The sequence below is a fragment of the Oncorhynchus masou genome, chromosome 6 (assembly GCF_036934945.1).
Source record: "Oncorhynchus masou masou isolate Uvic2021 chromosome 6, UVic_Omas_1.1, whole genome shotgun sequence".
NCBI classification, from domain to species: Eukaryota; Metazoa; Chordata; class Actinopteri; order Salmoniformes; family Salmonidae; genus Oncorhynchus; species Oncorhynchus masou.
In genome coordinates this window covers 48,277,285-48,297,016 of record NC_088217.1, presented here as the reverse complement: position 1 = coordinate 48,297,016, position 19,732 = coordinate 48,277,285, and the positions used below count along the sequence as shown (strand labels likewise).

The following is a 19,732-nucleotide window of genomic DNA, read 5'->3' as shown; positions in this document are numbered from 1 at the left end:
TTTGGAGCAGTGGCTTCTTTCTTCCTTGCTGAGCGGCCTTTCAGGTTATGTTGATATAGAACTCGTTTTACTGTGGATATAGATATTTTTGTACCTGTTTCCTCCAGCATCTTCACAAGATCCTTTGCTGTTGTTCTGGGATTGCTTTTCACTTTTTGCACCAAAGTACGTTCATCTCTAGGAGACAGAACGCGTCTCCTTCCTGAGCAGTATGACGGCTGTGTGGTCTCATGGTGTTAATACTTGCGTACTATTGTTTGTACAGATGAACGTGGTACCTTCAGGCATTTGGAAATTGCTCCCGAGGATGAACCAGACTTGTGGAGGTCTACAATTATTTTTCTGAGGTCTTGGCTGATTTCTTTTGATTTGCAAATGATGTCAAGCAAAGAGGCACTGAGTTTGAAGGTTGGCCTTGAAATAAATCTACAGGTACACCTCCAATTGACTGAAATGATGTCAATTAGCCTGTCAGAAGCTTCTAAAGCCATGACATCATTTTCTGGAATTTTCCAAGCTGTTTAAAGGCACAGTCAACTTAGTCTATGTAAACCTCTGACCCACTGAAATTGTGATACAGTGAATTATAAGTGAAATAGTCTGTCTGTAAACAATTGTAGGAAAAATGACTTGTGTCATGCACAAAGTAGAAGTCGTAACCGACTTGCCAAAACTATAGTTCAAACCTCTTTGGGGTGGGTGGGACGCTACCATCCCACCTGGCCAGCATCCGGTGAAATTGCAGAGCGCAAAATTCGAATGACAAAAATCGTAATATTAAACATTCCTGAAAATGCAAGTGTCATACATCATTTAAAAGCTTAATTTATTGCTAATTAGAAGTTTCAAAAAGGCTTTAAGTCGAAAGCACACCATGTGAATATCTGAGGACAGCGCCCCGCACACAAAAGCATTACATTCATTTTCCAACCAAGCAGAGGCAAGTCAGAAAGTCAGAAATAGCAATAAAATATATCACTAACCTTTGAATATCTTCATCTCGTTGCAATCACAAGGGTCCCAGCTACATAACAAATGGTCCTTTTGTTCGATGAAGTCCTTCTTTATATCCCAAAAATGTCAGTTTAGCTGGCATTCAAAATGCATACAAATAAATGACGTAAATTCCCAATAAACTTCTTCCAAACAAGTCAAACAACGTTTCTAATCAATCCTCAAGTACCCTAATATGTAAATAAACAATAACATTTAAGACAGAGAATAGCATGTTCATTACCGGAGATAAATAACGAAGTGTGCACCTTCACCGGAACGCGTTACAAACACTACAGCCAAAATGGGACCCACTAACAAAAACTACAAATTCTATCTCATTTAAAAGAAAAACAGGCCTGAAACTCTTTCTAAAGACTGTTGGCATCTATTGGAAGCCATAGGATCTGAAATATGGGAGGTATTCATTTTATATTCCCATTGACAGCCATTCTAATCAGTGTTGAGCTGAAAAAATGTAATTCTGGATCGATTGTCCTCGGGTTTTCGCCTGCCATATCAGTTCTGTTATACTCACAGACAGTACAAGTCCAGTAACTGTAGTCGACTCTGCTATTTTGGACGCAGTAATTTCAGTGTACAGCAGTGGTGTAAAGTACTTAAGTAAAAATAAGTACTACTCAATTCGTTTTTTTTTAGGTTTCTTACTTCACTACATTCTTTAAGAAAATATTGTACTTTTTACTCCATACATTTTCCCTTGACACCTGAAAATACTCGTTACGTTTTGAATGCTTTGCAGGACAGGAAAATAGTCTAATTCATGCACTTATCAACAGAAGATCCCTGGTCATCCCTACTGCCTCTGATCTGGCGGACTCGCTAAACACAAATACTTTGTTTGTAAATAATGTCTGAGTGTTGGAGTGTGACCCTGGCTTTCCATAAATAAATAAAAACAAAAAAATGGTACCATCTGGTCTGCTTAATTTAAACAATTTTAAATGATTTGTTCTTTTACTTTTGATACTTAAGTATATTTTAAACCAAATACTTTTAGACTTTTACTCAGGTCGAATTTTACTGGCTGACTTTTACTTTTACTTGAATCACTTTCTATTAAAGTATCTTTAATATAAATTTTACTCAAGTATGGCAGTTGGGTACTTTTTCCACCACTGCAGTTATACTGCACTCTGACTGCAATCTTTTTTCGTAAGAGAACTAACACGGAGTTGGACCGGTTAGTACTTAACAATTTCACCAGAGTGCAGGTGATAACAGAGAGTACTGGTACAGCACACCATATACAATCGCCCTCTGGGCCACCATAATCACAGCATATTTCAACTGGTCAGTGCCGTTTCCGTTTAATTAAACGTTGTACACAGTTCTGTCGTACTGAACGCACCCCAGGCAAATGCAATCGAGCAAAGCACCGTGACATTGATCAACCAATGGGTGTGTAAGATACCACCCACATACGTTTGCTTGACACCCCCGCATGATAATACTGGAGGAACAAAGATAGATCCAACGGTAGGGAGTGCTGTTTTGTCACAGGTAGCTTGTGCACTGACGAGACAGGACTGTATTTGTTGAATGTAACCTAGATAAATACAGTTATGTAAACCGTTGAGAGATCAACACAATTTGTGATACATTTTAGTAGACTATTGCATATAGACCTACTTGTAAATAGATCTAGTCTAATAACCCTACAGTGGAATACATTTGAGTTGGGCCTATTGACTTGAACACTGGTCTTAATGGCATAATCATATCAGTGACAATGTGATGCTCATTACATTCCCTATGCAATTACCACGAGGTATTCAAATTACCGTGACAGTCGTGAAAGGAAACTACTGCTGTAACTCCCTCTATCTGGATGGCTGTGACTAATTCCAATTGGGCAACGTATAGCCTATAAATGACGGTGTGCCATATAAAAAAGATACTTCAGATCATCTTTTTGGCTTTGAATACGTGGAAATTAGAGCATGCTGGGTGAGTATTGAGCTCCCGACCAGTGGTGCATTTCATTTGTGCGCGTGTTTTCACGTGTCAACAGTGGGCGCTTCACTGCCTCTGTACAACGGGTCTGGAGCAAGGGGATGCGCAGAATGTAAATCTCAGCTCAGAGGTCTCTCTGTCTCACTCTCCGTCCAGACTGGCAGCATTTCCTGGGGTGTCTTCGTTGTTGAAAGACTAGACCAAAGCACCTGTGATTGAGTACAGTTGGCATCCCGACGTCGGAGCTGGAGCCCTGTGACTCCTGAGCTAATTGCGTGGGTGCTTCGGGGATTTACAACGAGGAGCATCTCCTCCAAGCCAAGAGGAGAGACGGACTTGCGGGGCTCTTTACGAGAAGTGTGGTGCTGCGATTCCGTGGACCAGCGTTTATCCGCAAACTCTCGTTGGGATCTTGAATAAGAGAGCCACGGCTCTTATGAAAATGTTTATTCTTTAGGAAAATACATATAGACAATCGATAAACACCACTGATGTATGTCATTTGGACAGTGGAATCAATTAAATAGACTAGCCTACTATTTTATCTGGTCGTCCAATTCCTTGAAGAGGAAAAACAGCATTGTGTTTAATAACTCGGTAAGTGTTTATTAGTTTACGTTGATTTGATAAGCTTCCACATAAGGTAAGACGCTATTTTAATGTTTCATAATAGTGGTTACGTTGCATGCGAGTCCGAGTGTCTATCAATTCCACAATGTGTCATAGGCAATAGCCTACTAGTATTTTTCGACATGCCGAGAAGTTTTTCTTTATGTTTCAATAATCAAAAAGGCAGTGTGAAATATAACAATTATTTGATAACTGAGCATGTTATGGCAACTACAGTGCAATTCACACGGTGCCTATAGTATAGCCTATTAGGCCAGGGTTATAGTTGGATTTTCTTGCTTGTTCCCATTTCCAAATATGGGAAGTGGTGAGGGTGACACATTTAAACAACACCCTGATTCAAGCACTTATTCAACTTTCTATCTTTTGAATTGCAGAAAAAGCTATTTCCTCAACAACAGCAACAAAAAAAAGATGCGTGTAGCAGACATTTATCGAGATAATGGTTGTGCATGATCATCTCACGCATAATGCTGATATAGTACTCCACCAGGAGCCTTGAATAGCTTTTCCAGGCTACTGAGATTTATCTTGCTGCTCAGGCTCATTTTCTTCATCTAGGGCACAAGTCCACATGGGGCCTGCTTTGTGCCATGCAGTCAGGGAAGGTATAGCCTTCATAGCTCTGACTGCAGATAGGCTAATGCTGGTTGCCATAGAGCCCCTTCCTCTACATACAATTCAGTCAGGAGCACCTTATGGATCTTTTGCTCTCTAGCTTTTTTTCCATTTTAAGCTGTGATTAGTCATCCAACATAATTCAATTATGCTTTTAATTATGTTGCTGGCACTATTGTATTTCTCATTGACTCCTCTGACTGTGTAAAATGATTGTCTGCATCCCAGGTGGCTGCCCTCTGGGGGACCTTTGTGACCAAAACGGTCTCTCCTTTGTTCTATTTCCTTTAGATAAATACATATATGAATGTCTCAAAACTCTTCTGGTTGGACCATATTTTGAACCCCTTAAAAAAGACAGAACACCAGCTGCAGCAGAATTGCAGATGCTCAGCCAATATACATCTTCAAAGTATGCGCTATTCATTGGGGAATTTGATCCCTCTCTCCTCTATTCATGTTTATTTATAGATTTCTCTAGCATGCTTTGCTCATCTCGTTTTGTGGCTAACAAGCACAGCCAAATGAGAGGTGAAAACATCATAAGCAGCTAGGTGCTGAATTATTCCTGAACACTGCAATATGCCGCTGACATTGCTACAGAGGAAAGGACTATGGCCCTTCTATTTTAGCTCAAATGGTTTTGAAATCCCTTCTGAAGAACATCAGAGTGGCAATCTTGGTACAAAAAGTGCATTTCTGTTTGAAAAAATCTAGGCGGTTCGAATATACTGTAGTGTTGTAAATGGATGCACAGATCCAGAGGTCTAGCTCTAATCTAGAAAGCATCTGTCCCTCTCTTCATCCCACACCTCCAACCCAGTGATGTATCTGTGGCTATTGGGATGGGGGTCTGGGGATATGTCACGACGATGATAGGGTGGTGGAACGGATCACTGCTCCCTGTCTCACTCTCTGTTAAGTGCACTTACTTTTTTGGCCCATGGTTTGCAGTAGCTGTGGGGTTCACCGATGCATTGGCCCCTTGGTTAACATCTGAGGAAATCACTGGAGCTTCCTGTTGTTTTTAGAACAGTGAGGCCTTCCAGGAATTCTCCTGTTTTCTCAGTTACTAGATCCTTCCCTCTTTGGGTGAAATGTTTTTCGACCCGATAATTATCAATCATTTCACCGTTTGTGCACAGCTGCTATTCGGGTGTTAAACAAACTCTCTCACTCACTGTGTGAAAACAGTTCATATCTCCTCATGAAAGTATCTTGCTTCATGCCATTTAGTTTAATAGATAACATTTGTGACATTGATTGTGTCTTCAAATGCAAATCATTTTCACTTTTGAGGTTTGGCCTAAAAGAAAATACATATTTTTTGTTGTTTTCAATTTATCCTGTACAGTATTTGCTATACTATAATGTACTGTATAATGCATAAAATAATTGTGACTCAATGTCACTATGATGTTTCTCTGAGTGACAAAAGTGAGAAACGTAAATAACATCTCCCTTGTCTTAGAGCTCAGTCTATGTTAGTCACCGTTGCGTGCTCTGTATGTTTGGTCTTAGTCACAGCCAGTTTGTCAGTCCTAATCACATTTATCTTATGCACGCATGTATGTAACAACATGCCAATCGGACACCAGTGTTCTGCGTTATGTGATGTGCTTCCATGGCAGCCGCACTTGAAACGGCTGACAGAGACATCTCAGGAGAGGTGTTCATATGATTATGGAAAACCATTCTTTAATTGGATGAAAATGGTACAAAGCTGTACGGAGAGGAAAGGGGGCAGTATAGTAAGAGATTACAAAAAATATTCCAAGTCAGTACACTTAATTGGTCTTGGACAAACATCATTCAGTTTCTCAGCACGGAGCATTTAGACCTTTAATTGTGAAACAATCTCAAAGACTTCTTTCAATGCCCTTGTTCGAAGTATTTAATACCTAACTTTGATATACTAACATGTATGCGTCCTCATTGGCCCATGTGAAATTAAGTTTACTCAGCAGCTGGATCGCTGGATAAACTAAATAGTGAGGTACAGATGAGATGGGCTCATTATCTTTCTTGGGTAAATCACAGCTCATGTTGGAAGTTAGAACTTAAATCATTCCGCTTGTTCATACTGGCCTTAGAGATTTTCTAGTGGAGGGCAATAATACTGATTACAGTAATTATATGTATCCTTTCTCGAATTAGAGATAATCTTCAATATGAATGAGGTTTTAGATGCTGCTGTCTTGTGATATGGTGAATAGCCCACCCAGTGTTTCCCCTAGGATTTATTTCAGAAGCATGGGGTCTTCCTGGGGCCTTAATGCAGGGGGCGGCCGATGGATTCTTCCTGGGGCATACTTCTATAACTCTAACAGTGCAGTGGCAGCAACGCACCAAAGCATGCATACAGGGGAAACGCTGGCCTACCTATTATCGTTTTTTCTAACTAACTGAGTAACAGTGTCTCCTTTTGAGATGTACACACAGTCCTTGCTGGTCCAGCTTTGTTTGCCATAGGTCTTGTTGCATCTGAAAACAGCTCAGCCTCCCTCTCATGTTGTGATAGAACTTCTCTCCTTTTCTCCCACCCTTATTAGATTCTTTGCTATTATGCGTCCCTTCAGGGGGAAACGGATGCCTTTAACCACCTTTTCTATCAATTATGCACCAAACAACAGCCCCTTTAAACAAGAAGTCATGTAATTTACTCAGGGGTACGTTTAGCCAACGACTTTCATTAGGCTTAGCAATTGTGGAGGTGAAACTGTGATGCATCATTACATTTGGCAGAGAAATCTCGTGTTCATAATTTCACTTCACCTCCGCCAGTGCATAGTGATAACCAGCCACCCTTACATCTACAGTACACGGCCAAATAGAAGATAGACTTGAATGATAATGCATACCTATTTCCAGTATGAGCTCTTCATTTTTTAGCAACTCAGTGGAGCCATCTTGCTTGACATGTTGACTGAATTCTCTCACAAGCTGGGGATCCAACATATCAAGCAATGTCAAAATAAAGAGCTCATCTTGAAAATACTGGAGGTATGCATTATAAATACAGTCTGTCCTCTATGGGTCCCGGCATTAGACTGGGAATGATAGGATGGGATGACTGGGATGGAGCAGAGCAAACCAGACAAACTGGGGAATGTTGCACACATTTCTACCCGGGTATGATCTCAAAGCATGTAATCCAATGTGACACGATTTACAGTGGCAAAATGCCCCCTAAAACTTGAAAGACACCAGGAAATCCACTCTGAGACACACTGTGTCCCACAATTACAGCAGATGAGGAACCATTACTGGCACCAGGAGCATGGTGCTAAGCCAGCACTGGCCGGAAGATTATGTAATCTATAACCAAATGAGATCACTCCCCTGAAGAGTGTGTACTGGGCGACAGTAGGTAGCTGCAGGAGGCTAGTGCTTTGGGCTCCTCACAGAATGTGACTCATAACAATGGTTATGGAATAACAGCTATATTCCTCCCCTTCAAACTAAACATACACAGTTCTGTAGATATTGAAATGACTGCATATTTTGTTTTGTAAACATTTGTAAGACGACGAAACAATAGTTTTATATGCCATTTTACTACAATATTAAGAATACCAAAGTTAGTAGCCTACTGGGTTAATCCACAAAAAAATGTAAAGTTTTAAGAAGCTGGAGAAGGGTTAGGAATCTTAATCCTGAGAGGAATATCAGTTACCAGTGGTAACAGTGATGTAGGTCAAAGCATTAGGAAAGAAAGCTTTTTACCATTGAAATAATGATAGAATTGGAATTATATAACAATAGGCACCACTTCCAGATCCAATTTTTTTTAAAGGCCCATTATATTACTTGTCAGACAATATTATGTACCAGGCATTGTGAATTCAGTTCACAGACTTTGCAAGCATGACACAGGCTCAATGGAAAAACGTCACTCAATCTACTGGCTGTGGAACCAGGCTTTCAAAGCTTTGACAATTGAAAACCTTAGAGACGTATCAACTAAAATAAAATGCTATTTGTCACATGTGCCGAATACAACAAGTGTAGACCTTACAGTGAAATGCTTATTTACAAGCCCTTAACCAACAATGCAGTTTTAAGAAAAATACCAAAAGAAAATTAAGAAATAAAAGTAACAAATAACTCAAGAGCAGCAGTAAAATAACAATAGCGAGGCTATATACAGGGGGTACCGGTACAGAGTCAATGTGCGGGGGCACCGGTTAGTTGAGGTAATTGAGGTAATATATACATGTAGGTAGAGTTATTAAAGTGACTTATGCATAGATAATAACAGAGAGTAGCAGCAGTGTGAAAGGGGGGGTGGAGGGGCAATGCAAATAGTCTGGGAAGTAATTTGCTTAGATGTTCATACCACACATATCTAAGAAAGTCATTCATGTAATGTATAATTTCAATGGATCTGGAAGTCAAATGGTTACTGAAATGAAAATGTACTGATCTTGACAGTCAACACCCCATAATGTCAAAGTGGAATTATGTTTCAGAATGTTTACAAATGAATTATAAATAAGAAGCTGAAATGTCTTGAGTCAATAAGTATTCAACCCCTTTGTTTTGGCAAGCCTAAATAAGTTCAGGCGTAAAAATGTACGTAACAAGTCATAATAAGTTGCATGGACTGACTGTGTGCAAGGATAGTGTTTAACATGATTTTTTAATGGCTACCTCGTCCAATAATCCAGAGGGCGTGATCAGATAATTCATGCAATCCGCCTTGAAACTTCCTATGGAGACTGTAAACAAGGTGGCTTTCCACCGAGTACACAGACCTGGAGCTCGGAGCAACAAGACCAAGGCTCCTGACCGATCATCGCAAAATTTGAGCACTACCTACAAAAAGAGCTGATCAAAAGCAGGGGAAGTGAGCCTAAAGGGACCAAATTCAGTCTCAATTACCAATTTCCAAGGGAAATCAACAAACATTGTAAGAGACTGTATCTGGTACAGAGGCAACAGAGGGAGAAGGGTAAGCGTTTCTTTCTCATTGTGGACAAACTCTTTATAGATGGACAGCTATTCTAAGACAGCTCCATAACACCATGGATGTACTAAAATCTACAGGGATTTACGGAAAAAAAAAGTATTGGAACTAAAAATATCTGAACACTATGAAGTGGCTATAAACACACACGTACTCAATTACATGCTCGCTTACACATACGGACTTATACATACAGTAAACACCTGATCTCACGCTCTTCTCTCACTCTCTCTTTCTCTCTTTTCTCCTCTCTCCCTCTCTCACCTCTCTCTCTATTTTCAAACTGTTTGTGTATAATTGAATATGATTCTTGTTTGTCTCTTTTTTATGTATTTGTCTACATGTTTCTAAACTCAGCAAAAAAAATCAACATCCTCTCACTGTCAACTGCATTTGTTTTCAGCAAACTTTAACGTGTAAATATTTGTATAAACATAACAAGATTCAACAACTGAGACATAAACTGAACAAGTTCCACAGACATGTGACTAACAGAAATTGAATAATGTGTCTCTGAACAAAGGGGGGAATCCAAATCAAAAGTAACAGTCAGTATCTGGTGTGGCCACCAGCTGCATTAAGTACTGCAGTGCATCTCCTCCTCATGGACTGCACCAGATTTGCCAGTTATTGCTGTGAGATGTTACCCCACTCTTCCACCAAGGCACCTGCAAGTTCCCAGACATTTCTGGGGGGAATGGCCCTAGCATTCACCCTCCGATCCGAAAGGTCCCAGACGTGCTCAATGGGATTGAGATCCAGGCTGTCTTGCAGTAAATCACGCACAGAACGAGTAGTATGGCTGGTGGCATTTTCATGCTTGAGGGTCATGTCAGGATGAGCCTGCAGGAAGGGTACCACATGAGGGAGGAGGATGTCTTCCCTATAACACACACCGTTGTGATTGCCTGCAATGACAGCAAACTCAGTCCGATGATGCTGTGACTCACCGCCCCAGACTATGACGGACCCGCCACCTCCAAATCGATCCCGCTCCAGAGTACAGGCCTTGGTGTAACGTTCATTCCTTCGACATTAAACGTGAATCCCGACCATCACCCCTGGTGAGACAAAACCGCGACTCGTCAGTGAAGAGCACTCTTTGCGAGTCCTGTCTGGTCCAGAGACAGTGGGTTAGTGCCCATAGGCGACGTTGTTGCTGGTGATGTCTGGTGAGGACCTGACTTACAACAGGCCTTACAAGCCCTCTTGAATTCTAAATATCAGACATTTGAAGGCTCTAATATTTACCGTCATAATACCTCTGATGGCAGTAACTTTACAAGCACTAATTATGGTCAATTTAGACTGAGAATAGTATCTAGTTATGGTAAGGGGTGAAATAAGAATAACCCGTTAGAATTGTAATGGTTTAACAGATTATAAAAGAAGATCAGTCTCTATGTGGCTAAAAGGAATATAACATATATAACATATAAACTCTACATCCTTAGATGAAGTTGCATGGAAAAAGGAATGGGGTGGTGAAATAATTTTCCATCATGGACAAAGGAACTCAAAAGGTGTGATATTAATTAGTCAGGAATGATTCACAAGTAAGGTGGATCATTTTGGATATGAACGTGGTCGGAAAAGAGTTTTAGATCATTAATCTATATGGTCCAAATCAGGATGATCCATACTTCTTCAAAAATATTTATACATTTATATTTATATTAAACTTACAGGCAACAAATTATCAAATCATTATGGTAGGAGACTATAACACAGTGTTAAGTACCTCAATTGACCGTAAAGGAAATCACTCTTCAAACTATCATCACCATGCCCTTAAGGAAATCACAAATATTATGGACACATTAGAAATAGTGAATATTTGGAGACTAAAAAACCCAGACCTAGTGAGATATACGTGGAGGAAAATTAATCAAGCTAGTCATCTTGACCACTTTCTTGTCTCTTTCTCTCTTGCATCAAAGGTTCAAAAAGTTTTAATATGAGACAGAATGCGATCGGATCATAATCTAATGGGCCTTCACATATTTCCACGTGGTCGGGATATTGGAAATGTAATCAACGTTTACTGGAGGACAACTTATTTTTAACTAAGACAAAATAATTTATAACTGAATTTTTCCAGTATAAAATAGGTTCTGCAAATCCACTTATTGTTTGGGATACCTTTAAATGTACCTTCATAGGTCATTCAATATCCATCAATAATAAAAAAGCAGTTTCTGGCTAAAGAGACAAGACTAACAAGAGAAATCATGAACTAATAGTACAGGTAGATAGCAATAAAAACAATCCTACGGAGATACAAAATAAGTTAGAGGAAAAAGAACTTGAGGAACTTATTCAAGAACGATCTAATGTAATTTATTGCAAAAATAAAGCAAACTGGATGGAATATGGAGAAAATGGCATACAATTATTTCTGAATCTCCAATACAGGAACACTAACAAAATTAATTTGCAGAAACTCGTTACTGAAAACGGAGTCATTTATGATTCTCTGAATTATATTTTAAAAGAGGAAGCTAAATATTTTAGGCAGGTATATCAAGCCTTTTTGATATACTAAAAGCTCCATTGTTAGATTGTTTTAACTACTCCTAAAGAAATGGTAGTTTTTCGGGTACTCAGCAAGAAGGTCTGATTTCACTATTATTAAAACAAGACCCAGATGGCAAATATAAAGATCCAGTCTAAAAAAAACTGGAGGCCCCTTACACTTCAATGTTGTGATGCAAAAATACCTGCAAAATGTGTAACACTCAGAATTAAAAGGGTTTTACTAGGTATTGTTCATCCTGATCAGACAGATTTTTTTACATGGACGATTCATTAGAAATAATATATGACAACTACTAGAAATAATTGAACATCATGAAACATCTAAGAAGCCAGGCCTGGTATTTAGAGCGCATTTTGAAAAGGCATTTGATGAAGTAAGACTGGATTTTATTTATAAATGCCTGCGTTTTTTTTTTCAATTTCGGTGATTCTCTTATAAAATGGGTAAAAAATTATGTATAGCAACCCCAGGTGAAAAATAGTAAATAACGGTTACTACTCAGAAAGTTTTCAATTGTCAAGAGGAGTTAACCAAGGGTGTCTGCTGTCACCATATCAATTCGTTATGGCCATTGAAATGCAAGCTATTAAAATCAGATCCAATAACAACATTAGAGGATTAGAAATCCAAGGCTTAAAAAAAAGGTGTCCATGTATGCCGATAACTCAAGTTTTATATTAAGTCCACAAGCTAAATCTCTGCAATGTCTCATTGAAGATCTAGATAACTCTTCTGTACCTTTTGGAAAAAACATAATTATGATAAGTGTACAATAATTACATATTGGATCTTTAAAAAATACAACTTTTACATTACCCACCCCTTAGTCATATCTCAGTTTACTCACTTACTTATGGTGCTGCCTACTTCTGATGATTTGTTCTCCAAATTATATGAGCTAAAAATATTTTGCTTTATCTGGGATGCTAAACCAGACAAAATATAGCGTGCCTATCTAAACTCAGCAAGAAAAAGAAGTGTCCCTTTTTCAGGACCCTGTCTTTCAAAGATATTTTCGTAAAAATTCAAATAACTTCACAGATCTTAATTGTAATGGGTTGAAACACTGTTTCCCATGCTTGTCAATGAATCATAAACAATTCATGAACATGCACTTGTGGAACGGTCATTAAGACACTAACAGCTTACAGACGGTAGGGAATTAAGGTCACAGTTCTGAAAACTTAGGACACTAAAGAGGCCTTTCTACTGACTCTGAAAAACACCAAAATGAAGATGCCCAGGGTCCCTGCTCATCTGCCTGAATGTGCCTTAGGCATGCTGCAAGGACGTATGAGGACTGCAGATGTGGCCAGGGCAATAAATTGCAATGTCCGTACTGTGAGAAGCCTAAGACAGCATTACAGGGAGACATGCCAGGCAGCTGATCGTCCTCGCAGTGGCAGACCATGTGTAACAACACCTGTACAGGATTGGTACATCCGAACATCACATCTGCGGGACAGGTACAGGATGGCAACAACAATTGCCGGAGTTACACCAGGAACGCACAATCCCTCCATTAGTGTTCAGATTGTCCCCAATAGGCTGAGAGAAGCTGGATTGAGGGCTTGTAGGCCTGTTGTAAGGCAGGTCCTCACCAGACATCACCGGCAACAACGGTTGCCTATGGGCACAAACCCACCATCGCTGGACCAGACAGGACTGGCAAAAAGTGCTCTTCACTGACGAGTCGCGGTTTTGTCTCACCAGGGGTGATGGTCGGATTCACGTTTATCGTCGAAGGAATTAGCATTACACCGAGGCCTGTACTCCGGAGCGGGATCGCTCCGTCATGGTCTGGGGTGGTGTGTCACAGCATCATCCGGCATCATCCGACAGAGCTTAGTGTCATTGCAGGCAATCTCAATGCTGGCGAGTTACAGGGAAGACATCCTCCTCCCTCATGTGGTACCCTTCCTGCATGCTCATCCAGACATACTGCTCGGTCTGTGTGTGATTTCCTGCAAGACAGGAATGTCAGTGTTCTGCCACGGTCATCGAAGCGCCCGGTTCTCAATCCCATTGAGCACGTCTGGGACCTGTTGGATCGGAGGGTGCGTGCTAGGGCTATTCCCCCCAGAAATGTCAGAGAACTTGCAGGTGCCTTGGTGGAAGAGTGGGGTAACATCTCACAGCAATAACTGGCAAATCTGGTGCAGTCCATGAGGAGGAGATGCACTGCAGTACTTAATGCAGCTGGTGGCCACACCAGATACTGACTGTTACTTTAGATTTTGACTCCCCCCTTTGTTCAGGGACACATTATTCCATTTCTGTTAGTCACATGTCTGTGGAACATGTTCAGTTTATGTCTCAGTTGTTGAATCTTGTTATGTTCATACAAATATTTACACATGTTAAGTTTGCTGAAAATAAGAGTTGACAGTGAAAAGTCGTTTCTTTTTTTGCTGAGTTTATATAATGAATATGACTTGGGTGGGTTGAGATTATTAAATATAAAAGCACTAAACCTCTCTCTAATAGCTTCACTTATTCAAAAGTTTACTTGATCCCTAAATGGTTCTCAAGTAGATTGCTAAGAAAAGCTCATCCTTTGTTTAAAAATGGCATTTTTGCCTTTGTGCACATTGTCATGTTTCATTTTCGATTAATGGACAATGATACTTTATTCAAACTATCTTTCATTTTCAAACAACCATTGCAGAGCTGGCTATAATTTCAAATTCATCCCCCTGAAAGATAGAACAAATATTATGGATGAACTCAAATGTTCTGGTTGATAAAATACCTTTATTTATGGGAAATATGTTTGAAAAGGGTATTTTGTTCTTAAATTATATTGTATATTGGAATGGTAGAGTTATGTCCTTCATGGAGTTATCAGAATTGTACGGGAAGGTCTGCTCAATCCAAGAGTACAACCAATTGATTACAGCATTACCCCAAAAATGGAGGAGGCAGGTGGTGGCAGCAGGAGGAGGTAGGGAACTGGTCTGTCTGCCCAATAAAAAGGATCAAAACTGGCGGAGGAGTTAAGGTAGCATAAATAGGAAAGTATACCAGTTTCATTTGAGAACCAAGATGTTGACAACTGTGCCATACAGATTGCAAAATAGTTGGGAAGAGATTTTTGATGTATAGATTCCATGGTATGAGGTTGTATGAGTTGATGCTGTATATAAAACAACGCAAGATTCAAGACTTCGTGCATTTCAGCAAAAAAATATTTGAATATAGAGTTCTTGCCACCAACAAAATGTTGAATTTTTGGGGCATAAAATCATCGAAGCTCTGCAGATTTTGTTGTGTGGGTACAGAATCAATAGTCCATTTATTTTGGTATTGCCCTCAGGTAGCCTGCTTTCTGTTCTCAGGTTCAGGAATGGCTGAAAATGCATAGCTTTGATCTAAAATTGACCCTAGAAATAGTACTGTTAGGAGATCTGGCGAGACCGGGTCAGTCAATTACTAATATACTAATACTCTTAGTAAAAGTATTTATCTTCTACTCAACAATCTGTGGATTCTATTCGATTAGATAGATTGAAATTGTATGTTAACATCACAGCATAGTTGAAAGATATATGTTGCATAAAAATCTGAATAGGGTGGCCAGCAGAGATAGGTGGGATGGGCTGAGGGAAGCTGAGGTTTGGGATGTGGAATTGAAGACAAGTGGGAGTGGAGTTGCTGTGCGGGAGATAGATTGATGGTCAAAGATAGAAGTCAAAAATAAAAGTCAAAATAAAACAGTAAAACGTATGTTTTGACTGACATTGAGGGGCAGTGTTCTTAATGCTAATGCCGGTTTTCCTGAGGCTGATGTCATGCAGGTGTTTGTACACATGCATATATACACACAGTCTCATTCAAATACATGCATACATGGACACACACATAGAATAGTGCCAGACATGCCCTCAAACATATACAGTTGGCATTGCTGTTAGGATTTTAGTTGTCCTTGATGTCCTTTGTGTTTTTGTTGTTTTTGTTGTTTTTTTTGCGTTGTTTGCTGTTTTTCGTTTTTCGTTTGTGTAACGATAACTAGGAGTGGTGGGTGGAATCAGGCGCAGAGAGCAGGGTTCAGTCGTTTTGTCAAATTTTAGATCCTTCCCTCTTGAGGGATTTCCACCGCCTCCACCCGGATCGCCCTGCGCCTCGTCCTCCGGGTCGTCCTCGAGGCCGGAGGACGAGGCGCAGGGCGATCCGGGTGGAGGCGGTGGAAATCCCTCAAGAGGGAAGGATCTAAAATGTCCCTCCCCGGTACCCAGCACCTCTCCTCCGGACCGTACCCCTCCCAGTCCACGATGTACTGCAGGCCCCTCACCCGGCGCCTCAAGTTCAGAATAGCTCGTACTGTGTATGCAAAGTAGCGGTCACACTCCATCATCATCCCCGAACTGGAAATGCGATAACCCAGGAAGGAAACGGCTGGTTTGGAGAACACATTTCTCAGCCTTGACGTATAGGTCATGCTCCAGCAGTCGCCCAAGAACCTTGCGCACCAGGGAAACATGCGTGGCGCGTGTGGTAGAATAAATCAAGATGTCATCAATATAGACTACCACACCCTGCCCGTGCAAGTCCCTGAGAATCTCATCTACAAAGGATTGGAAGACGGCTGGAGCATTCTTCAACCCATACGGCATGACAAGGTACTCATAGTGGCCTGATGTGGTACTAAACGCTGTTTTCCACTCGTCTCCTCCCCGAATACGCACCAGATTATACGCGCTCCTGAGGTCCAGTTTTGTGAAGAAACGCGCTCCGTGGAATGATTCCACCGCCGTAGCGATGAGAGATAGCGGATAACTAAAACCCACTGTGATCGAATTGAGACCTCGATAATCAATGCACGGACGCAGACCTCCCTCCTTTTTCCTCACAAAAAAGAAACTCGAGGAGACGGGTGACATGGAGGGCCGAATGTACCCCTGTCTCAGAGCTTCCGTGACATATGTCTCCATAGCCAGCGTCTCCTCCTGTGACAGTGGGTACACGTGACTCCGGGGAAGTGCAGCGTTCTCCAGGAGGTTTATCACGCAATCCCACCGTCGATGGGGTGGTAATTTGGTCGCTCTCGTCTTACTAAAAGCGATAGCCAAATCGGCATATTCTGGAGGAATGCGCACGGTGGAAACCTGGTCTGGACTCTCCACCGTCGTGGCACCGATGGAAACTCCTATACACCTATCTGAACACTCGTCTGACCACCCCTTAAGAGCCCCCTGTTTCCAGGAAATAAGGGGATTGTGAATAGCCAGCCAGGGAACCCCCAACACCACTGGAAACCCAGGTGAATCAATAAGGTAGAAACTGATCCTCTCCCTATGATTCCCCTGCGTTACCATGTCCAGCGGAATCGTGGCCTCCCTGACCAGCCCTGACCCTAACGGTCGGCTATCTAAGGAGTGCACGGGGACAGGTGGGTCTATCTGCACTAACGGAATACCCAATTTACGGGCGAGTCCGCGATCCATAAAACTCCCAGCTGCGCCTGAATCGACTAGCGCCTTATGCTGAAGAGAGGGGAAAAATGCAGGGAAAAAATTAACAAAAACATGTGACCAACAGGGAGCTCTGGGTGAGTTTGGTGCTTACTCACCTGGGGTGGCCGAGGAGTGTTCCGCCGACCATCTCGACTCCCAGAGGAACTCCTCCAGCACCGGTCCGAAGTGTGTCCTCTCCGTCCACAATTGGAGCAGGAGGAGCCCCATCCTCTGATCCCCCTAGATGCAGCTCCTCCCAACTCCATCGGAGTGGGAGAGCTGGAAGGTGGAATTAACAGGACCCCTTCTGAACGCCCGCGGGCAGCTAGCAGGTTGTCCAATCGAATAGACATGTCTATTAGTTCATCCAGGGAGAGAATTGTGTCCCTGCAAGCTAGCTCCCGGCGGACGTCCTCCCGGAGACTAGACCGGTAATGGTCCATCAGGGCCCTGTCATTCCACCCAGCACCAGCAGCTAGGGTCCTGAACTCCAACGCGAAGTCCTGCGCGCTCCTCTATAGTGGGGAGAGGGGTGGTCGCTGCTCCTGCTGACTCCATTTTCAGGGTGCGGGCTTCTGTTACGATAACTCGGAGTGGTGGGTGGAATCAGGCGCAGAGAGCAGGGTTCAGTCGTTTTGTCAAATTTATTCCCCAGCGCAACAAAAATGGTTATGCCAACACACAGGGTGTATATTAGTTGCCAGTCCAAACAATAGGACAGAAATAGTCCAGCGAATAAGGATATGAACAAAATAACACCATCCAACACAGAGTAACAAAAACAAGCCCGCACAAATACCCAGAGGGCCTAGTGCCCTTAAATACCCTACAAACAAACCCTAATACAAAACAGGTGTACCCAATTAACCAATAACCAAAAACAAACGGAAAGGGAATCGATGGCAGCTAATAGGCCGGAGACGACGACCGCCGAGCCCCGCCCGAACAGGAAGAGGCACCATCCTCTGCGAGATTCGTGACAGTTTGTCTTTTTATTTTTTCTCTTCAGTTCAATTTCTTGGTTGTTGGTGCATTTGGGGTTCTTGCGGGTGGGGAATGGAAGTGTATATATTTTTTCTTCTTGGGGGGTACTGTTGGAGGGGTCTCGGATGGTTGAGGGACAGCTATTGGGGAACTGTGGTGGGATCTTGGAGGGTTCGGGTTCACATTTTTTGGTCTGGTGGGAGATCTGTCAATGTGCCCTTGAGAAGGGCATTGACCCTGGATGCTTCTGTGTGTCGCTCTGAATGGGAATCTGTTGGATGACTGGTGTGGTTTAGTTGTTGGGCGGCTTCACTGCAAGTATATTGTCTGTTTCGGATATTCAATAAAAATACAAAATAAATACAATTTTTAAAAAAAGAGTAGGGGTGTTAACCCCGGTGTCCTGGATAAATTCTCAGTCTGGCCCTCATATCATGGACACCTAATCATCCCCAACTTCCAATTGGCTCCCCCGTCCTCTCCCCTGTAACTATTCTCCAGGTTGTTGCTGTAAATGAGAATGTGTTCTCAGTAAACTTACCTGGTAAAATAACAGATAAATAAAACTGTGTTAGCTACATTCAGTGTAGCCAAAGATGAAAGTGTCACCTAGGAATCACTCATCAACACTTTGGTTCTTACCCTGTCACACTAACTCCTCCCTGGCATTTGCATTCTTTGTCATGTCAAACAACACTGTATTCAAAGTGCCCACTATTATATTCTAACTGAATAATTAGAATTATCATTATATTTGCATAATTCCAACAGTTCAGCCAAGTGTTTTTCTCTAAATCGCAAGTCAAATCAGAATTTGATAAAAAAATAAGGCCTAACTTGTTTGCCCATGTCATGTAGCCCTCCGTGGCAGTGTGGAAATGATCTCGAATGAGTGCAGGACATGCAGAAATGGATGAAAATACATATTATAATATTTTGTTAAATTTGAATGGTATAAAACAATCAGAATGGAGAAATACTCATTGAAATCACTTTGAATGTATGTGTTGCCACCCTAGGGTCACACACTACTCATGAAGCAAATGTATTACTTGTATTATTAAAAAACATAAAATACCGTAATATACTGTCACAGCATCCATTCCAAATAAAAATACAATTATATGATATTTGGTCCATATCGCCCAGAGCTATATGTACCCCACAAATACAATCTGTAAGCTTCCTTAGTCGAGGCAGGAATCTCAAACACAGATTCAAGCACAAAGTCCATGGATGTTTTCCAATGCCTCACAAAAAATGGCAGCTATTGGTACAGCTATGGGTATGCTTGTAATCATTAAGGACCGGGGAGTTTTTCAGCATAAAAAAAATAAACAGAATGGAGCTAAGTACGGGCAATATCCTAGAGGAAAACCTGGTTCAGTCTACTTTCCACCAGACACAGGGAGACAAATCCACCTTTCAGCAGGACAAGCTAAAACAGAAGGCCAAATCTACACTGGAGTTGCTTACCAAGAAGACAGTGAATGTTCCTGAGTGGTCGAGTTACAATTTTGATTTAAATCTACATGAAAATCTACAGCAAGACCTGAAAATGGTTGT

The 19,732-nt window shown here is 41.4% G+C and overlaps 1 protein-coding gene across 1 annotated transcript in view; it reads left to right on the top strand.

The window, feature by feature from the left end:
* Positions 1-2,968: 2,968 nt before the first annotated feature.
* The window catches only part of cntn3b (contactin 3b), a 70,111-nt gene continuing 53,347 nt past the window's right edge, over positions 2,969-19,732 (top strand). The window contains exon 1 of the mRNA XM_064968900.1: positions 2,969-3,567. The gene's annotated coding sequence lies outside the window, so the exon portion shown is untranslated. The remainder of the gene's footprint in view (positions 3,568-19,732) is intronic.